Genomic DNA, 22226 nt, shown 5'->3' on the forward strand with positions numbered 1-22226 from the left:
GACTGCTTGAAGCAATTAGGTTCACCAATTAGCATAGTTTTACTGACCCCAGCAGCAGCACCACTCCTTAGATTATCCGTTTCTTCAAAGTCGGGGGGAAAAGCTGGAGTACAACATGCTTCCCAGGTGTCTACGTTGGGAAAATAAGCCCACAAGCAGGGTAGCACAGCAGTGCAAAAAGCTTTCCGATAGTCCCCAAGTGCTTCAGCAACTTTGGTGGATTTTTCTCCCCTTTTCTGATTCTGGATCCCGTACCACCTCCTTACTTTCACATAGCTTTTTTCTCTTTTTAATTTAAAAAAAATTTAAAAAGATTTTATTTATTCATGGGAGAGAGAGAGAGAGAGAAAGAGAAAGAGAGGCAGAGAGAGAAGCAGGCTCCATGCAGGGAGCCCGATGTGGGACTCGATCCCAGGACTCCAGGATCATGCTCTGAGCCAAAGGCGGTGCTAAACCACTGAGCCACCCAGGGATCCCCTCACATAGCTTTTAAAGCCCGTCTCCTTTGGTTGTATTTTGGCAGAGTTGGTTTTGAGAAAGTGAGCTTCCCCCCTTCTTTGATGTACTCCTGCATGCTAACAAAGCATACACAATGTTAGGGTCTAGAGAGAGAAATCCCAGAAGGCTCCTTTAAACATCTGTTAGGTGACAAGATAAGGGCTCAGGTCTTTGGGTGTGTGTATGTGCATGTGTATGTTCCCGCGTGTGTACATGCTGCAGAACCTATGAGGAGAGGTCACAGGTGGAAACTGGGAGATAAATCCTTGCTTTCCCTAGTTCTGAAGGTGTACCTGTGAGGCTCTGCTCCAGTCCCCTCACTGTAACCTCAATCAGTTGGTGGCCAACATCCTTAGTAAGAGCAAATGTCTGGAGCTCGCTCAACACAGTCTAGGAAAGAAGGGGCTTTGCTCTTGCCACTGTCGTATGTAGTGAAGGGATTACATTTACATAGCTGTTGTTTCTCGCTCCCCTAAAATATATATTTCTCTGTAAGATTTTACTAGGTTGAATTGCTGACAGTTCATCAGTAGCAGCAACAATGTAATACCCTAACCTTATTAAATCAATAAATACTAGATCCATGTATTGAATTAAAAATGTATCAGCATGGCCAGGAATTGCAGTCATATGGCCATGCACTGCAGAATCGAAGATGCCCCTCAAAAATTGACGAGGTAGCATTTATTTAACCTTTTTTTTTTCTTTCTATTTTTCATCTGTGATTAGATATTCTGGGTTTTAACATTTCAGGGACCATTGTGATAGGTTTTTTGTTTTGTTTTGTTTATTTCTTGGAAGTCCTTTTCTCTCATGTCTTACATTTAACCACAAAAGTGATGCATGTATTTAACAATAGTAATTTACTGTGACTTTATCGTTCTTGTTCTGAGTTTCCATCTAGGAAGTATAATTCCACTCAGAATACATTACTCCAGTAAGACATACTCAGGTGCAGGAGTTTCTACACAGGCATGAATAAATTTAGGTGTTCTTTTGTATGTATAAATAAATATACTCAGTGTGAATGAATTGCTGTACGTTGATATGTTTATTTTTTAAAAAAGAAACCACTTTTAATTTCATCTTTCAGCATTGTTGATGACATTAAAAGCTAAAGAACTGCTTATTATTTCAAAGCAATTTTTGTTTCTTTTTAAAGATTTTATTTATTTATTCATGAGAGACACAGAGAGAAAGAGAGGCAGAGACACAGGCAGAGGGAGAAGCAGGCCCCATGCAGGGAGTCTGATGTGGGACTCCATCTTGGGACTCCAGGATAACGTCCCGGGCTGAAGGCAGGCACTAAACCCCGCTGAGCCACCCAGAGATCCCCAAAGCAAGTCTTTTTATAATTTAACTTGCTATTGGAACTTTTATGGCTAGAGGTGAAATTAAAATGTTCAAGTCTTTAAACTTAACAGAGTACTTAGAAAGTTACACATATTGTGAATGGTTATATTTTATATATGAAAAAGATACTTCATATGCGGTTTACCAGGAATTGGTCAATTAAGTTGTAGATTAGTGGCTGCATATAGAGTTAATCCCTGCTGAAAACAAGGAATGTGCTTAACACCTGGAATTTTAATGGAAAAAGTAATATTACTCTAGCTAGATATTTGTTTATACTGATTAATGATGCTAATTATTTAAAAACATTCATCCCCTCTTGATGTCAGCTAGGATATTTGGTACTGAATTCTGAAGATAAAGTCACTGGGCCTTGGATTCACTACACTGTGAAAGAAAAAAATCTTTATTTGACGAAATAGGCAATCAACTGAAATCTATCCTCTTTAAATAAACTGATTCCTCAGTATTTTCCCAGTGTTGGTGTAAGTTGTTGTCTGTGATGTCCCCCAGGGCTCTTTCCTCTGCTCTCTGATTTGCTATATAAAAGCAGCTCTGAATGATGGATTACTGTGTCATTGCAGCCTGCGAAGGATTAATTTGTTTCATTGATTTCTCTTTAGGCAGATTGCCAGAATTTGCTGCTTCCCACCTTTCCTCAAGACTTCTAGAAGTAATAGACAGTAATAGCCTAAGACAAATCAGCTCCTTTCTGTAAAAATAGAATCATGAAACCAGGAATCCTAATAAGAGCCATGGCAAACTTTTTATTGGCCTGTTGGGGAGAGCAATTAATAGGCTACTCTATCTGGTTCAGAGATAGTTTTAATTGAAACATTTCTTTGACTTGGTGACTTAAAAATCATCATGTTAATAGTTCTTATGTAACCATTTATAATATTTGTCTCATAAAAATTATCTCTAATTTCTAAGTATCTTATTTGACATAGGAAAAGTGTTGTCTGTGTGATTGACACACACTTTTTTTTGTATGCCAGATTTTAGGATCAAGTAATATAGCAACATAACTTTAAGTCAATTTATTTATAAATACTTATAGGATTGTTTGATGCAAAGAAGTTTTAGAAACTTTGAACAAGGACATAGAATATTAGAACATAGAAATAGAATTGTTTAATTGTTTAAAGAAAATATAACTTTGTGATTAAAAAGCTGGTATTTGCTCATAATAATTTGCAAAAGTTAGAAATGACATTTGGTGTATTTTCTCTAAGCCTTTTTCTTCCTAGCATTTACATGTTTTATTTATACATATGTAGATAGATATACCACTTTGTATCCTGCTTTTTTCGGTTGGCATCATACAGTGAAAAATTTGCTGTATAATTAAAATTATTAAAGTCATTTATATTGACTTTAATGTTTTAACATGTATGATTTAATTAATCATTGTTCTACTATTGGAGAGTTAGATTTTTAATTTTCCATTATTGTAAATAAAATGATGATGAATGACATTTTAAATAAATCTTATTCATCCTTCTGGTTATTTCCTTACAATGTATTATTACAAAAGAATTTGCTTAGATGATGGTACAGACTGTTTTTTAAGGTTCTTGATATCGATTCCCAGATTGTTTTTCCAGAAAGGTTCTTCTGGTTTATACTGATACGATTTAAAAAATTTCTCTGTAGAGGCAGCATTCTAATTTATATTACATGAGCAAAGAAAACAGAACACTCTTTCCTTGTCTTCTGAAAGCAGTGGCAGCATTTTGCATATACTTAGTCTTTCAGAAGTATTTTCTCAACTGCAGATGTGAAATAGGCTGGTTATACAAATCTATTTGTTTCCCTTCTGTAGTGCTGAAAATTATATTGATTTAATGATCTCAAGTTATACTTTTTATGCAATTAGTTGTGTAGTAAAAACTAATATTGTCATGTGCTAATGTCTTTTTTCCTCTATTGTGCTATGATAGTAGTCCATGCAATATCAGCAAGTTTATGCTTTTCCTGTGCTTTGCTGAAAGGAAAAAGGAACATCTGTTTCCATTATATATCTGCATCATAATGATAACAATTAAATAGCTTTTATGGTAGTATACAGTAAATATATTTTGCTGAATGACCTATACTTTCTTGTTGGAAAATTTCAGAGATTTCAGAGGGACTTAGTTTTTACAGGTAGGTTCCATTGTAAAGGTTTAGAAAGGCCTCTGGTTACTTTAGGTAAATCACTGTAGTCTCAGTAAAAACAAACAAAGAACCCTGAAGATTAAACACTAGGCTATCAGATGTGACTCCTGAAAGTATTTTTTTAGGCAGATGTTTAGAGTACAAATTATTAGGTACCTCAGTATTCTTAAGTCGCTTAATCATGCTACTAATAATAGAGTTCATTTTGTGTTTTGTGCTGTTTGTGTACTTTTAATATTTTACTAGGCTGGAAAGTGGACATAGTTTTATATGGATACATGTGTTTTTTTGTGTGTGGAGGTGCACAACACATATATAAATATATTTACAGCCAAGCGCTTTTTTTTTTTTTCATATATTAGGGGGTCATACTGATACTTATCTTTTAAGCTCAACAGGAGAATGTTTGATGTCCATGCACTAATTCCATTGACCTTTAATATTCCAGAGAAATGTTTTCATTTATTTCATTCAGCTTTTGGTTAAAGATGTTTGGTGGTCACTTAAAAAATGATTAGAAAGTATTTCAGACAATATGTGATATATAGAGAAAAGTAAACAGCCCTGTACTGCAGACTTCGTTTGAGAAATAAAATATTACCAGTACAATCAAAGCTCTTCCCGATGGTATTCCCTTAAGGCTTCTTGAAGAGATAATCATCATTCCAAATTTGATGATTATCTTTTTGCCTTTTACGCATTTTCTTTGACATGTCAAAAAACTTGACATAACGATTTGTCCTTTTAAATAAATTTTAAAATGTTGGACCTGTGAAGACTGTTGGAACATTTATAGTCTAATCACCTGTGAGTGGTCATGTTTCTCTGCTTTCTGTCCTCATCTGTGAATTTGTGGATGGATCTACATGCTCTTTGGTGTCCTTCTAGCCATAATTAAAGTTTTTTTGATTACCTCTTATTTTGCTTATGAAATAAAATAAAACAAATAAAAGGCAAAGGCCCAGAGAAGTTTAAGTAACTTACCCAAGACCATATAGTAAATCCAGAGCCATGAATAAAACTCAGTTCTCCTGACTTCCATTCAAAACACTCTTTTCTTCAGTCCACATTGTCATCTTTGGGTACTGGCTGACTGACCACTGTGGTAGCCTGTGATTAAAGACCATCTACAGGCTTATATAACTTGGTGACTGTGAATGCAGGAGAGGGTTCTCTCTTAGACTATTTTTTTCTGTGGGGAAAAACACTGAAGCCTTATCAGCCTGAAAGCTGCTTACAGAATGAGAAGGCTATATGTGTCCTACAGAGCCTGTGATTTTCTTCTTTATTTTCTGGACTTCCCTGGAAAAAATGGTAGTTTGGGTACAATAAAACTGTCTGTAGGTTTCTTACCCTGGAGTCAGTTTTCTGATCTCTTCATGGCATCTGTTCTGGGAAAATAGGAATGGACACAAATATAAGTGTCTCTTTACATATACATGTATCTATTTTTCGGTATATTTTGACAGTTAAGACTGACAAATCGCTTTTTTTTTTTTGTAGCTTATGCGATGGTCAGATCACAAACGACTTTCTGTTTGAAAGTGAGTTTGTTTCTTGTTTCTATTTAGCAACCAACTTACCAGAGCACTAAAGTGAGAATAGCACAAATAGAATAATGTGGAAACACGTTTTTAAAATCTCTGGAGAAAAACCCTTTTCTAAAAATGGCAACCTAGAATTACATGCATGTACATTCTCTTTCAGGTTTTTACTCTAACAAATTTAATTCATTCTTCGTTGAGATGAGTAAGCTTGAGTCATAATATTCACACAGTGCCATGCCTCGCCTATGAAAAAATATCAATATAACTAGAGATGGAGTTAATGTATCCTATTGTAAAACTATCTTCTCCCAAATCTCTTGCCTCAAGACCAGAAACTTGGCTTAACAAATATTTGCTTCCTTCTATAAATATGTACTAGGAAACTTGCGATAGTAGTAATCATTCTTTTAAGGGAAGGTGAAGCTACTAATAGTAGCTTTGTCAGTGCTATAAACATTCTCAGGGTAGTTGTGTTTTAACAAGCAAACCAGGTAACATATTTTTCTCTATTTTAGGTCAATTATCATGTATTCAGCAGCTTCTAGTAGGAAATTTTCCCTAGCATGTTAGTTTGGGGAGGAGAGAACCAATGTAATCAGATATCAACATTCAGTACACTTTTTATTTAGCATTGTTTTATTTGCTCACACTCACTAAATATGATTTCTTTCATTTCTGTACCTTTTCTGTCTGGAGAGAGAGCTCTGTGTGTGTATATATATATGTGTGTGTGTGTGTGTGTGTGTGCGTGCACGCGTGCGCGCACGCGTTTGTCTGCCTGCCTGCCTATAAATATTTCAAAGGCATTTCTTGTCTAGTTGAAAGTTCTGGTGAACATCTGTAATGTGTAATATAAGGAATTTTCTACACTGGTTAGATAGCCCTTGTTGCTCTAGCAGGTTGGTGAAACTCAACAGAAAAGGTGTAGGTAGAGGAAATTAGCCCCTAACTTATTTTCTTTGTGACTATAATATGAATCTGGGCAGTAGTGGTGAGAATATAGATTAAACACCAAACCAGCAATGCTAAAACCAGAGATGCCAGTGAGACACAACAGTCTATAGTCCATATATAACATTTTATTTTCTTAGTTCTGTATCTCCTTGAAGAAAGGTGATGTGTTATTTACAGAAACATCCAAATATGGAAAAAACAGTATAGATGTATGTATTTATAAAACATATGTATACTACCAGGATTCAAGATTATAGTTACTTAAATATCTGCAGTGTTTCTTCTCAGTCCTTAATGACTTCACTTTAGACTGAGTTGAGATTATTTCAAAACTAGCATTGGCTGTGTATTTTCTATTGACATAACCAATACACAATACACAATTTCCTGATGTGATCTCAGAATTTTTCTGTGGGCAAAACGGTGATTTTTCTTTTAATGTTAGATATGCATGTTGTAAAATTTTGTTCATGGCCTGTTTTGACATCCCAGCCATTTAGGATTTTGCCATTATTTGATTCTTATGAGAATTTTGTTATGCTTATTGTTCTTGAGGTATGGATAGTTAACACCTATTTATTAAGTTCGTGCCACGCTTACTGCATATGAGGTAGATAAAAGCATAGTCATTGCCCTTTAGGGGATAATTATTGATACAGTCTTTTGCCAATAATGAACAGATTATATTCTCTTAATATATTTGTGATTTTTAAAAATATTTCTACATGAAGACTTTAAGAGAAAAAGAAAGTATATTTAATTTTCTTTTTATTTTTAAGATTTTATTTATTTATTCATGAGAGAGAGAGAGAGAGAGGCAGAGACACAGGCAGAGGGAGAAGCAGGCTCCATGCAAGGAGCCCGATGCGGGACTCGATCCCGGGACCCTGGGGTCATGCCCCGGGCCGAAGGCAGGCGCTAAACCTCTGAGCCACCCGGGCTGCCCTATATTTAATTTTCTATTGCTGTTATTTACCTTTTGAAAAAATTCTTAGAATTATAATTTAGAATTGGGGCACCTGCATGGCCCAGTAGGTTAAACATCTGCCATCAGCTCGGGTTATGATCCTAGTGTCCTGGGATTAAGCCCCACATTGGCCTCCCTGCTCAGCAGGAAGCGTGCTTCTCCCTCTCCTGCTGCTCCCCCTGCTTGTACTCTCTAACTCTTGTTCTCTCTCAAATAAGTAAATAAATAAAATCTTTAAAAAAATTATAATTTGGGATCACCTAAAATGATATTACTGTGGTATCATGAATAAATAGGATGTGGCATTTGCTAACTTTAAATCATTTAAAAAAATGTTTTATTTATTTGAGAGAAAGAGCATGAGCTGGGGGGAGGAGCAGGTTTTTTAAAATAATTTTTTTAAAAGAATATAAGATCTAAGAATTTTTCTTAGTACTCTATTTTGCTTAAGTATGCCAATCTAATTATCTCTCTGTAAATAAAAACTAATTGTGGGTACCTGGGTAGCTCAGTCTGTTGGCATCTTCTTTCCATGTGGTCATGATCCTGGAGCCCTGGGATTGAGCTCCGTATCGGGCTCTCTGCTGAGAAGGGAGTCTGCTTCTCTCTCTGCCCGTCACCCTGCTCATGATCTCTCTCTCTCAAATAAATAAATATAATCTTTAAAAAAATTTTTAAAAAAGAATTGCATAACTTTCTGAAAAGCAGCCTTTGTGCTATTTTTTAGCAAGAAGCAGGTTCATTTTTAAAAAATTAAACTACAAAGTATATTTAAGTTAAAGGAACTACACTAAGTATGAAGGCAAAACATTTTTCATAAATATTTAGGAAAATACTTTTTTGGTCTTCACATTAGCTTTGTTGGTAATATCATGGAATTTTAGCTTTGAAAATGTTTTAATAGCATTACACCTGAACATTTTTTATAGCTCACCAAAGTTTATTAAAAGATGCTAAGAATAATTACCATTTGCCTGTCTCACAAGAAGTGGATTGTTGATATATTTGCCAACAAATTTGGCCAATGTAGATAGCTGTTTTTGATAAATGGATTAACAAAAATACCCTTATCCTCTGTATAATAATTACAGTCTTTTTGGACTTAATTATGTAGTTTCTTCTCTCTCTTTATATGTCAATGTAGGTATAAATTTCAGTTTATAAGTATTGCAATAAACAGTTGAAGTATAATTTGTATGTTGTGTAGAGTTTGCATGAGATAACAAAGTCCTTTTGAATTTTGGGGATTGATTGGGTTTTGCATTGTTTATATATATATTTCTCAAAACATACAAATTTTAAAATAAGTCCCCTTTATTTGAGTTACACTTTTTCTTTTTTTTAAGATTTTATTTGTTTTATTCATGAGAGAGAGAGAGAGAGAGAGAGAGAGGCAGAGACACAGGCAGAGGGAGAAGTAGGCTCCATGCAGGGAGCCTGACGTGGGACTCAATCCGGGGTCTCCAGGATCAGGCTCTGGGCTGAAGGCGGCGCTAAACCGCTGAGCCACCTGGACTGCCCATAAGTTACACTTTGGAGATGTGTATTTTATAAGACTCATATTTTAAAAAAAGACAAAAAAACACATCAGTAATATCTGGTAGAGGATTATGGTGGATTGTGCTATACTATTAAAGTCAGTCTCATGTTAGTCTAAGTTGTAAAGGTAGTTGTCTTAGACTGGCTAGAACTTAGTGACCTGAAAGAATAAGAGAGTGGTATTACAGAGCTTTGAAAGCAACATACGGACTGATCTGTGACAGAGCCAAAAGTCACCAAGATCCTATTTATATTTCAGTTTTGACAGATAGTTTTAAAATTCTGAAAGTCCTGCGTCATATAGTAAGGAACTAGCCAAGGCTGTATTTTTATATATGTAGTGTGTATGATGGAGAGTTTTGTTCTTACATCAACTTACCTAATAGTTGTCCTCCCCAAGAGAAGTGTATAATATTCTTAATTTATGAATTTTACTTTTTATATAAATAATAAAATACTCTTATTATATGCTAAGCATATTTCATATATTATTTAATCCGTTTATGTAAAATGTAAAATTCTCATTTTGCTGGTGAAGAATTTGAGGCTCAAATGTGGTTAAGTAATTTGCTCAGTCAAGTCACATAGAAGATGAGTAACACAGCAAGGATTTGAAGTAAAGTATGTGTCATTCCAGAGCCCATTCCTGATCTATGCTGATTTCACTTTTTCATATCAAGCAACTGATTATATTACCTTTTGATTATAGGTCAAATTGTGTTCTCACAGGCACATAAAAAAGCATAGAGCAACTCTTTTGCAAGACAAAGGAAATCTATATAATTTCATGTTTTTTTTCATGTCCTGGTAGCTATTGGATAATATTCTGTTTGATTATGTGCTGCTGTTGTATGTATAAATGGTACTATCCAAATGAAACTCTGTCCTTAAAATTTTTTGGCACTAGGTTGACTTAGCTATTGAATAGCAAGAAAATTTATTATTTCTGACTTGCAGTCTTTCTTCAGAATGTTTTTCTCTTTAGTGACTTCTAAGGGAAAAAAAAGTCCTGGTTTCCCTTAGTAGATATATTATTTTGCTAGGGCTGCTATAGCAAAGTGCCATGAACAGGGTAGTTTAAGTACCAGTAGTTTAAGACAACTGTCGTTGTCTAGTTCTGGAGGCTGGAATTCCAAGATTAAGGTGTCATCAGGGTTAATTCCTTCCATGGCTATGAGGAAGATAATCTATTACAGGCTTGTCTCTGAGCTTGTGGTGGTTTGTTGGTAATCTTTGGTATATCTTATGGATGCATCGTCCTGCCCTGCCTTCATCTTCATGTGGTGATCTCTGTGTGTGTGTTTCTGTCTTTGTGTCCAAATTTTCTTTTATAAAAACACCAGTCATAATTGGATTAGAATCTACCCTAATGACCTCATCTAAAGTTGATCATCTGTAAAGACCATCTTTCTAAATAAGGTCACATTCACAGGTACTCAGAGTTTGGATTTTGGTATATTTTTGTATATTTTGAGGGGACACAATTCAACTCATAACAATAAGCAATCTTTTCTGAGATGATAGATTTTAAAACTCTTTAGTATTTTTTTTTAAAGATTTTATTTATTTGAGAGAGAAAGCAAGAGACAGAGCATGAACAGAAGGGAGGGGCAGAGAGAGAAGCAGGCTGCCCACTGAGCAGGAAGCCTGATGTGGGGCTCGATCCCAGGACCCTGAGATCACAACCCAAGCCAAAGGCAGATGCCCAACTGATTGAGCCACCCAGGTGCCCCTTCAGTAGCGGTTATATACATAATTTGTAGTTGATCAATATATTGGTGTAATTATATGCACGGATACCCATAAATGAGTCATGTCTGAATATTTGTGTTGGAATAGGACTGATTTTGCTCTAATATCCTTGTAAAAAACTGTAGAAAGAACAGATTGGAGACCCATTTAGGAAGGCTTTCAATAAATAATATCAGTTATCACAATGTATACCACAGATAATGAGCTTTTGATGTTTCATATACAAAATCAGCCTAGTTGGTGGTATGAAGTTGGGATTTAGATATTCAGAACAAGAAGATGCTACAGAAACAGAGAGGACATGGGTTTAGGTTCTGATGTAGGAATGAGTATTTTATGTATAGTGGGCCATGGTGGTGAAGAGGAGGCTTTGGGTCAATTATGTTGTAAAGGAATCTCTGGCCATTTTGGGTGAATGCCAGTTTTAAGTTTCAAGGAATTGCTGTAGGATTTATTTTTAATTTTACCTTGTAGAGAATGTGAAATATTAACAAGAAGAAAAACATGACCTGTATCCCCACTACCCAGAGCTAGTTTTTATTCATATTTTGACATCTTGATATAATTCTTATGAAATTCCTGCCATGCTTTTTGATTGAGATTATACCATATAAACAGTTTTCTAAAATAAATCAGCACCTACAGTCTCTAAATATCTATCTGAATTTGAGACCCATTGGGTAATAGACCTAATGATCATTGATGATGAATGGGGTCATCATAATTCCATAAACTATTAGGTCAAGACAGTTTTGTCTCGTGATTTAGTCCTTTGCCTTCAGTCTTGTCCTTCACACTACTGCCAGGATCTTTTTAATGATGACATCACTCTCCTGGCTTACCTCCTTCAGTCAGACAAAGGTCCAGCTTTTTAGCATAATAGGCATCTTTGTGAACTTTCTCAGACCTCTTTCTTCTCATTTGCTACTCTCCAAAAAACTTCCTGAAGTTTTCAGAATATTGTGTACCCTTTTGAACCTCTATAATTGTTCACCTTTCCCCTCCATTGAGACTGTCCATTTTCTTTTTGTCCTCCTGTCCAGCAGCTGCTGATTTTTTAATATTTCACATGACATTTCCCCTCTAAAGGCTTTATTCTAAGCCAATTTCCCTTTCTTTTAGTTTCTGTAGTACTTTCTAGAAAACTTGCTATAAATTGATTACAGGGTATCTCGTGACTATTTTCCATCTTTTTCTTGTTTTTTTCTTTTTTTTTTTTTTACAAAGTTTTTACTTAAAACTATTAAATATTAGTAATATTAGTTTCAGGTATACAGTAGAATGATCCAAAACTTCCATATAACACCTGGTGCTCATCACATTAAGTGCATTCCTTAATTTCCATCACCTATTTAAGTCCTCCCACTAACTTACCCCCCCCCCATAACCATCAGTTCTTTGTAGTTAAAGAGTCTGTTTCTTGGTTTGTTCCTCTCTTTTTCTCCTTCACTTTTCATTCTTTTTTTATGAATGACTAATATTCCATTATATATATAAATATATATACACACACATATATATTCCACATTTTTTTTTTTTTTAGTGTCAAATTTTTGTTTAAATTCTGGTTGGTTAACATATAGTGTGATACTAGTTTCAGGAGTAGAATTTAGTGATTCATCACTTAACCTGTTGCACTCAGCACTCATCACAAGTGCTTTCCTTAGTACTTTTCACTCATTTAATTCATCCCCTGCATCCACCTCCCCTCCAGCAACTCTCAGTTCTGTATGGTTAAGAGTCTGTTTTATGGTTTGCCTCTCTCTTTTTTCCTCCTATGTTCATCTGTTTCATTTCTTAAATTCCACATTAGTGAAATCATATGGTATTTGTCTTTCTCTGACTGATTTTACTTAGCATAATATACTCTAGCTCAATCCACATTGTTGCAAATGGTAAGATTTCATTCTGTTTGATGGCTGAGTAATGATACTCCATTGTATGTATGTATGATGTATGTATGTATATATATATGTATACCACATATATGTATATATATATCTCACAACTCTTTTTTTTTTTATCTATTTATCAGTCAATGGATGATTGGGTTCTTTCCATAATTTGGCTATTGTTGGTAATGCTGCTGTGAACATTGGGGTACATGTGTCCCTTCAAATGACTATTTTTGTATCCTTTGGGTAAATACCTAGTAATGCAATTGCTGGACCATTGGTTGGTTCTGTTTTTAACTTTTTAAGGAGCCTCCATCTTGTTTTCCAGAATGGCTGCACCAGTTTGCATTCCCAAAAACTGTGTAAGACGGTTCCCCTTTCTGCATCCTTGCCAAAGTCTCTTGATCCTGTGTTGTTCATTTTAGCCATTCTGAGATGGTGTGAGGTGGTATCTCATTGTAGTTGATTTCTCTTTCCTTGATGATGAGTGATGTTGAGCAGTTTTTTCTGTGTTAGCCTTCTGTATGGCTTCTTTGGAGAAATGTCTGTCCATGTCTTCTACCCATTTCTTAAATGGATCATTTGCTCTTTGGGTGTTGAGTTTGTTAAGTTCTTTACAGATTTTGGATACTATTTATCAGATAAGTCATTTGCAAATATCTTCTCCCATTCCACAGCTTGCCTTTTAGCTCTGTTGATTGTTTCCTTCTCTGTGCACAAGGTTTTTATCTTAATGAAGTCCTAATAGTTCATTTTTGCTTTTGTTTCCCTTGCCTCAGGAGATGTATCTAGGCCAATGTTAAAGAGATTGCTGCCTGTGTTCTGTAGGATTTTGATGGTTTCCTGTCTCACATTTAGGTCTTTCATCCATTTTGAATTTATTTTTGTGTATGGTGTGAGAAAGTGGTCTAGTTTCATTCTTCTGCATGTTGCTGCCCAACTATTTGTCGAAAAGACTGTCTTTTTCCCCATTGGATATTCTTTTCTGCTTTGTTGAAGATTAGTTGACCATAGAATTGAGGATCCTTTTTCTGGGTTCTATGTTCTGTTCCATTGATCTATGTGTCTGTTTTTGTGCCAGTACCATGCTGTCTTGATCACTACAGCTTTGTGATATAACTTGTATTGTGATGGCTCCAGCTTTGCTTTTGTTTTTCAAGATTGCTTGGCTATCTGGGGTCTTTTGTGGTTCTATACAAATTTTAGGATTGTTTGCTCAAGCACGGTGAAAAATGCCGGTGGTATTTTGATAGAGATTGCATTAAATGTGTAGATTGCTTTGGGTAATATGGACATTTTAGCAATATTTTTTCTTCCAATCCGTGAGCATAGAATGTCTTTCCTTTTTTGTATGTGTGTGTGTCGTCTTCAATTTCTTTCATCAGGGTTTCATAGTTTTCACAGTACACTATCTTTGCCTTTCTTACTACAATGAATTGCTTAATGGCAAGGAGCATGTGTTATTTATGCCAGTATCTGTGGCACTTAGTATGGTACCTAGTAGGTATTTGAGGAAAACATCTGCTGAATAAATTATCTTTTCATCTAATACTGTCCTGCCAGTAATAGTGAATATAGCTAGAATAAGTGATAATTTTTAGAGTGACAAATAAGGGAGTAAGATGACTAGTTCATTTCAATTTATAAAACACTTATCAAGCATTTACAATTTGTGAGTTATCAGTTGGGCATTGTGGAAATGGGAAACTAAAATGAAGAGGAACTTTAAGAGTTTGCAACCTAGTGGAGGACTTCCAATTTTGGTGAGTTGGTTGGGAATTATGGTAAGAAACACAGTGAAGAATTGTTAAGGGGAATGACCCATTAAAGCAATTGTGACTGGAGACATTTGTGTAGTGCCTTTATATTAACAAAGTTTATTTGTTTACAGGTGGCAGTGGGCAACATCATGGGTTGTAGCAGATGTTCTCAACATTTCTTTTGAAACTTCTTTATATTGCCTTGCAAGAGGAGCCCTAGAGCCTCATCCCTGGGGTAGCTACTATGCTCTGGTATGATGCTGTGCTGTTCTATTTCATCCTTCCTGTTCTAGCAGAGGATCTAGGTTAGAATTTAGTGGTTTCTTATTGCAGACAATTATGTAGAACTGGAAGTGGAATGTTTGAATTATACTGATATTGTGATTTCTTTGAGATTGTTTATTATGCCTTATTATTCTTATACTTGTTCACAGAACCCCCAAATAGTGAGTGCCTAACTCATCATAGATACTTAGCATTGTGATTTTGTTTGAATTGTATCTAGTTGTAAACAGTTCCTTACTGATTTTTAATAGATGTTAATCTAATTTTTATTCTTTTAATTGATAAAGAAGCACATAACATCATCTTTACTTCTACTTAGAAAAACTATGTCTTCAGGTAATGTTTAACCAGTTTCTCAACTCTTATGTAGGAGATTCAGCTGGCAACCCATAAAATTCTATTTCAGGAATATTTAATTATAAACCTCTGTCTATATTAGCATGAATAAACACTGTAGCTAGTAATGAAAGTATTTTTCTTCATACAAAATAGTATTTTTCAGAATTCTGGGAAATGTCAAAGCAATTTTGGCTGTAGTCATGCTGCATTTAATGTTATTGAGAATGTTGCTAACATTAACAAAAATATTCCGTAATTTCCTCAGTTATTGCTACTGGTGATGAGGGATGTAAAGTTGGCATGCTTTCATGTTTTGAGCATTTTCATTATACACTTTTGATTTTACATGTCAGAAGCGATCTTTGTTTTAGGTAAGATAGCTGAGAACATTTTTACTTAGGGATGGAGGTCAGGCTCTATTTGTATTTTTAGGCCAGTGCCTTATAGAATATAATGAATGTATCAGAGTAAAAACATGTACAGTTTTGTATGTAAGTATTATAGCATTTATGTATTTCTTTGACCTTATTTTTAGTTCATTAAAACATAGTGATTTGGGACCAAGGCATAGATTTCATTTCGGTGTTAATAATTTTATTTTATTTTCTGTGACCACTGGTAACACTCATCTTGCAGATGTAAGCTGTTGTCCACCAGGGAGCTTTGGCAAGAGAATTGGCCAGATCACCAACTTCATCTCCACTGTAGAAAAACAACTTGAAGCTCATCTCTGTTGAAGGTGAGTTAGTATCATCTTCACACAGGAGAGATCATGCTAGTGTTATTTGATGTTTTCAGGGTTATCAAGTGGAAGTTTGGTTTAAACTTTGTTTTATGGGATATTGAACCATCATATTTTATTACTTGAGTGTAAAGATTCACACAGAAATCATCAACCTGACAATAAAAAGGGATGGAAGTAACAATTTGGTGTTTATGATACTCCTAGAAGTAGTTTGAATTCCCTCCCTCCCTCCTTCCTTCCTTTTAAATGTTTATTTTTAAGTAATCACTGTACCCAGTATGGGGCTCAAACTCATGACCCTGAGATCAAGAGTCACATGCTCTCCCAAGTGAGCCAGCCAGGTGCCCCAATTTGGGTATTCTTTCTCACCTCCATTCTTGTTTCCAGATAATACATGCTAGCCAAGTTATAATTCATGACTTTTATTTGAATGAATATTGGCTAGAGCAGAATCACATATGTTATATATTTATTTAAAAATATATTATGGATTTCAGGAAATTTCATATAACTGCAATGCCAATATAAAGATACTGTTTTCAAAATCATTATTTGTTCTTTGAAATAGTAGTCTTTATTAATGCTGGCCACAGGCTTGCTGTCTTGGAGACATAGTGGATCACTGTACATGTTTAGTATTATTACAAGAAGTAGTGGGGTATCTAATAGCAATCCACAGTTCAGTATCATTTAATGCATATTTCTTAATCATCACTTCATTTTACTGTGCTAATTTGTGACTTGACCCAGCCCTACCTAATCATGAGATATGTGTATATATGAGTGTGTGTGTGTTTCTATAACATTACATATAAGTGACTTGATACAGTTCCAGATGTTGCTTTGGTCCTCTTTATTCAAGTTGTTTTTACTTGAATCATCTTCATTGTCAGGTTGTTGAAGTCAGTTTCCTTTTATAGCCCTACTTATTGGTATTCTCCTTTTTTAAAAATGTTATTGTTATCTTTTAATTTTTCTTCTTTTGGGGCATAAAAACATTCCGAGGTTAAAGACTAGTGGGGCTATTGCTCACTGACTTCAAAAGGAAGGTCTAGCTGTAGGGAGGAGAGCTTTATAGGTATGATGTTCCATTATAACTAGCCTTAGCTATACTAAATGGTTTGTATGAGGCCATGAAATAAAAAAAGGAATAATGTGGCACTGTGTTTGGAGAAAAAGTTTGTACAATTTTCTTTTCCTCAAAAAAGCTCTAATATTTCTGTAGTAAGATTGGGCTTTCCCTTCCCATGCCTTATAAGTAATTATTAAATATAATGCAGTGTGTCTTTAAAAATCTTGTTTCTTGAAAACATTATTTTAAGTTGACGTGTCTTAGTATTATTTTTACATTAAGCCTTAAACATTTTTAGTTGGACTAGACTTTGGAAATTTCTTTAGCATTATAGTGCATTAGGTTATTTAGTGTTTAAACTTGAGTTTGTCTTAACTAGAATAATTTCTATTGTAGTTATTATGATAAAATACTACTTGTTGAGTAATTATAATTCTAATTGTTATTAACATTAGTAAAATTAATTAAAATTAATTTGCTCAGCTCTATTCTGAGTATTTTTTATATGTCGTTATATCTTTACAAGAGTTATATGGGGTAGGAATAATAATCCTAGGTTTATACACAAGGAAACTAAGACTCAGGGTTCAATGATTTGCATAAGGTTGGTAACTGACCCAGACTTTAAACTATCTGACCTCAGAGATTCTGTTCAAAGCTCCTGTTTATAATTTGGTGTTAAGCTGCATGAAAGGCTTATGTATGTCACTTGAGAATGGGCTATTTCACTTCTGAGGCAGTCTGGTTAGTTCACATATATTTTGTACTACTTACTGAGGTACACCAAACTGTATCTGGCAGAAACATTTGCTTTTGTGACTTTATGTGGACATAACTTTTTAAAAGGAGATTTCTTGATTTATGTTAGAGATAGAGCATGTGTGTGCACTGGGGCAGGGCAGGGGGAGGGGCAGAGAGAGTCTCAAGCTGACTCTGTGCTAAAGGTAGAGCCCCATAGGGGGCTTGATCTCACAACTTGGAGATCACAATCTGAGCTGAAACCAAGAGTTGGATGCTCATTCTGCTGTGCCACCCAGGTACCCTAATGTGGACATAACTTTTGACAGTCTGTTAGTATTTTGTGTATACCTAATGTTGTGTGTGTTTGCTGTACGCATGTTATCTCCTATATAGATTCTTTTTAAGACTTTATTTATTTACTTGAGAAATAGATAAAGAGTACAAGTAGGGGGCAGAGGCAGAGAGAGAAGCAGACTCCCTGCTGAGTGGGAAGCCCCTCATCATAGGGCTCAATCCCAGGACCCTGAGATTCATGACCTCAGCCAAAGGCACATGCTTAACTGACTGAGCCATCTAGGTGCCCCAACATGTATGGATTCTTTTTTTTTAATAGAGATTTTATTTATTTATTTATTCATGAGAGATACATAGAGAGAGGCAGAGACACAGGCAAAGGGAGAAGCAGGCTCCACGCAGGAAGCCCGATGTGTGACTCGATCCCAGGACCCTGGGATCACAACATGGGCCAAAGGGAGGGGCTCAACCACTGAGCCACCCAGGCGCCCCAACATGTATGTATAGATACTTTAAGAGGAATCTTGACAATGCTTCCTTGGAAAGCCTGGTGTATCTTTAGCGTCTGCCACAAGTGGAAGAATTGCTGTTTAATATATAAATTTGCTAGAGGCTGAGATCCTTGTTCTGGGGGATTATTCACATATGCATATAAAACAGGTAGGCTAAAATGGTGACATTAATTTTCTAACAGATGTATAATAAAGTGTGAAATGTTAGTTTGACCATTGTTGAGGAAAGCCAAATGCATAAATTTTATAGACGTTATAGATTTTTTTTTTTTTTTTTTTTTTTTTTTAACAAATAGAAACCATTGAAAGATTTTAGGATGCAGATTGTGTTGTCTTTAGCATATGTGTAAAGTCTTTTGTTAGTGGCCATTGCATATTGCTTCAAGTTTACCTCCAGCAGTCCTCTTCTTTACCAACTAGTGTCATGTATACTCCTTACATATCTTCCTCAGTTAAAATGAATACCTTGGAGGTGCCTGGGTGGCTTAGTTGTTTAAGTGTCTGATACTTGATTTTGGCTCAGGTTAGGATCTCAGGATTGTGAGATCCAGCCCAGTACTCTGCACTCAGTGGGGAGTTTGCTTGAGATTCCTTCTCTCCCTTTTCACCTCCCCCGTACTCTCTCTCAAATAAAAAATAAATCTTCCCCCCCTTCCCCCCAAAATGCCTGAATAGCTTGTAGTTACTCTATAATAATTAGGTATTGGGCACTTTTGTCTTCATTAATATTTTCTTTCTTGCCATTATGATCTTTTCTCTTTGTTCCTGTTGAATACCAACTTTTTAGTCAAGATTCGGGAATGCCTTTTTTCTTTGAAGGCTTTCCTAACTACTGACCTTTGTCATTGAACCTTACCTTCTTTGAACCTTTCTAGTACAAGTTTCTATTCTAGAATCTTATATTTTGTATTTATATACCTTTATATTTTATTGTACTTATGTACATATCTGTTTCTTTCTAACTAGACTGTAGATAGACTGTAGATTTTTTAATAAGCAAGTACAAAGGCTATGTGTCTAATTCATGTTTATATCCCCAGTTTTTAGCACAATACCTGGTAGATATAGATGCTTAGTAAGCATTTGTTAAATAGATGAGTAAATAAATGGTTCAACTATAAAGGAAAGAAAAGATTATCCTCACAGTTGGTGTGATAATGGTGATAAAGTGCATTCCAAGGTGGAGTGCTGCTACTCTTTTTAGGGAATATTCAGTGTTGAAAATAGTATCTTTCCTGAGGTCTCACTGTAATCTTACTAGCTTCTAGAATTAGTATAGTGTACGTCTCAAGTTTTGTTATCTTGAACTAACCATGTATTATTAAAATGAGTCCACAAAATTTCAATAGGTGAATTTTTTCATGAATAATATATTTTAATAATAAGTATAATAGGTCTTGACTTAAGGATTCTCTTACTTCCCTTAAGGAGATCCACATGTGCTTTGGTGTTATAATCAATCTAAAGTTGGAAAAGGACCCTTCTGCTTGAAAATGATGAAAAATTTTGTCAAGGAATGAACCTACTTGTTACTACATTTAAAGTTCCATTTGCTTTAAAACCATAATTCTTATGTTATGGAATTCTGGTTAAAATGGTTATAATGGCCAGTATTATCAGAATGACAGATTCTAACTAACATAGGTTAGTAGTTTTACATTTTGAAAAACACTAATGTGTCATATTACTCCTTTAGTAATATGCAAACTTTAGGTTGGTTCATATTTTGTTTATTTATAATTATTAAGATTATATTAGAGAACAGATGTTCTTTCACCATCAGCTTGCATTAGATTTAACTAAAGAAATATACGATGAAGATAATAAAAAGAAGCTTAAGGCTTCTGATATTGACTATATTCTGTTAAGTGAGCTTGTTTTAGGCTATATAGAAACAACTTAATATATACTGAATTAAAATTTGCTATGCTGAAAATAGCATATTCACTAAATAATTTAAATAAAATGATATAAGTGTCAAGGGGGTTGAATGGAATGAAATTTTCTTTGCTTAAGCTCTAAACAGTAAGGCTTTTAATTTTGTAGGAAGACATTAAATCCTGGTCATTCAACTTGTATATCCTTTAGCCTATTTCGTAGTCAAAAGCTTGTAAGTAAATATATGTGCTGCTGAGAAACCGTGATCAAAAATGGCAATAAAAGTCACATAATGAAATAAGAATACTAAAAAAAAATCCAAGGATTTTACTGTAGCTCATTATTCATTACATTTCTGACAGTCTTCATGATTACAAATCACTTGATTGACTAACTAGACATTCTCAAAGTGAATTATGAATCAGGTTCATTTTTTCTGGTTGATAGTTGGCACATGCTGTAACTCTTACACTTTGTGATATATCAAATTCTTGTAACAGTAATAAAAGATATAATCAACTCTTTATTTTAGGAAAACTATACTGCTTTTTCAAAAACTGAAATGCAGTTGCTAACATTTTAACAACAGAATATAATCTCTGCTTTTGTATCCTAAGGTGGAATTCACAGTGATGACATTATTTTTCAGATTAAAATAAATCTATAGACTGATTTTCCATCAGGCATAAAACTCCAATTGATATCAGTTTTATAGGCTTCTTGGGCAGTTGCTTGAGCCTAGTTTACATAAACAGTTGCTTATCTTAGTACTTAAAAAATGTTTTTAACATTTTTCTTTGAAGGAAATGCAGTTTTCCCTAAATACCTAATTTGTAATGAGGCCATGATGTTGCACACTTTAAAATGTGGAGCATTTTAATGGTTATTAATAGAGGGGGTCTTTTTTTAAGTTGGGAAAAGGGTCTATAGTGACCTGAATCTTGATCTTTCCCTTCTAAAACTTAATCAAGGGGGGTAAATTCTGCTTTCAAATGTATTCTCTTCTCTTTGACTTAATAAGAATTCTTCATGCATTACTTCACTGGCAGTTGAGTGGCAGAAAATTCCTGTAGTACAACTGCATTTGCTTTAATCCCATCCACTCAAGCAGTTGAAAATAAAGTGGGTGTTCCTTAATGTGATATATTCAAAATTTGAGAATCTTGCACAAAATTCAGTCATTGCCTTAGCAAAAGTGAGATTCCTTCATTGAAAATTGTCAGGCATGGGAATGTAGAGCCCCAACTGTGTTGTTTAACAGTGTTGTTATGAGGTCCTCTTACTAATAAAGATTACATACAGTAAAGCAATTCTGTAAATTCTGTAATTTGGTAAAGTGTGAAGGCAAAATCATCAAAGTTAGTGGAAGCTTTGCATATATAACAGTCACAGAATTGTAGTGCCTTGCTTTTTCCCTATGTGAAAGCAGAGTAATTAGTATTTCAGCATTCCAGTGCCTTTTGCTTACTTTTTTCTTTTATGAATAAGATTTCTTTATAACTAAAATTGTTTTATTGCTGTTTAGTTGCAAAAATTATTTTATTGCCCTTCCACTGTCTTTAAAATTATTTTATAAAATATTTTTTTGGAATAATATCCATCTGCTATATTAAATTATGTGAAAATGTGGAATAGTAATGTGTAATTACATATAATTTTAGAAATACAATCATAAGCTGTTTAAAAAAAAGACTTTATTTATTCATGAGAGACACACAGAGAGAGGCAGAGACATAGGGAGAGGGAGAGGCAGAGGCAGGCTCCCCTTAGGGAGACTGATGCAGGACTTGATTGCCCTCCACCCCCATCACGGCCTGAGCCAAAGGCAGATGCTCAACCACTGAGCCACCCAGGTGCCCCCAATTATAAGCTTTTTATTTTAATGTTTTCTTCTTTTTAAAATTGGCTAAGGTTTTTGAATTTATGCTTTAGCCA

General features: G+C 34.8%; 1 long non-coding RNA gene across 6 annotated transcripts in view; it reads left to right on the forward strand.

The window, feature by feature from the left end:
* Positions 1 to 22226, forward strand: part of LOC112653282 (uncharacterized) — a 142097-nt gene that overhangs the window by 11836 nt on the left and 108035 nt on the right. For all 6 annotated transcript variants that reach the window (XR_007409713.1, XR_007409711.1, XR_007409712.1 and 3 more), the window contains 2 exons: positions 14557 to 14677; positions 15686 to 15788. This is a non-coding gene — a long non-coding RNA (uncharacterized LOC112653282). The remainder of the gene's footprint in view (positions 1 to 14556; positions 14678 to 15685; positions 15789 to 22226) is intronic.

This window comes from Canis lupus, chromosome 3 (assembly GCF_003254725.2).
Source record: "Canis lupus dingo isolate Sandy chromosome 3, ASM325472v2, whole genome shotgun sequence".
NCBI lineage: Eukaryota > Metazoa > Chordata > Mammalia > Carnivora > Canidae > Canis > Canis lupus.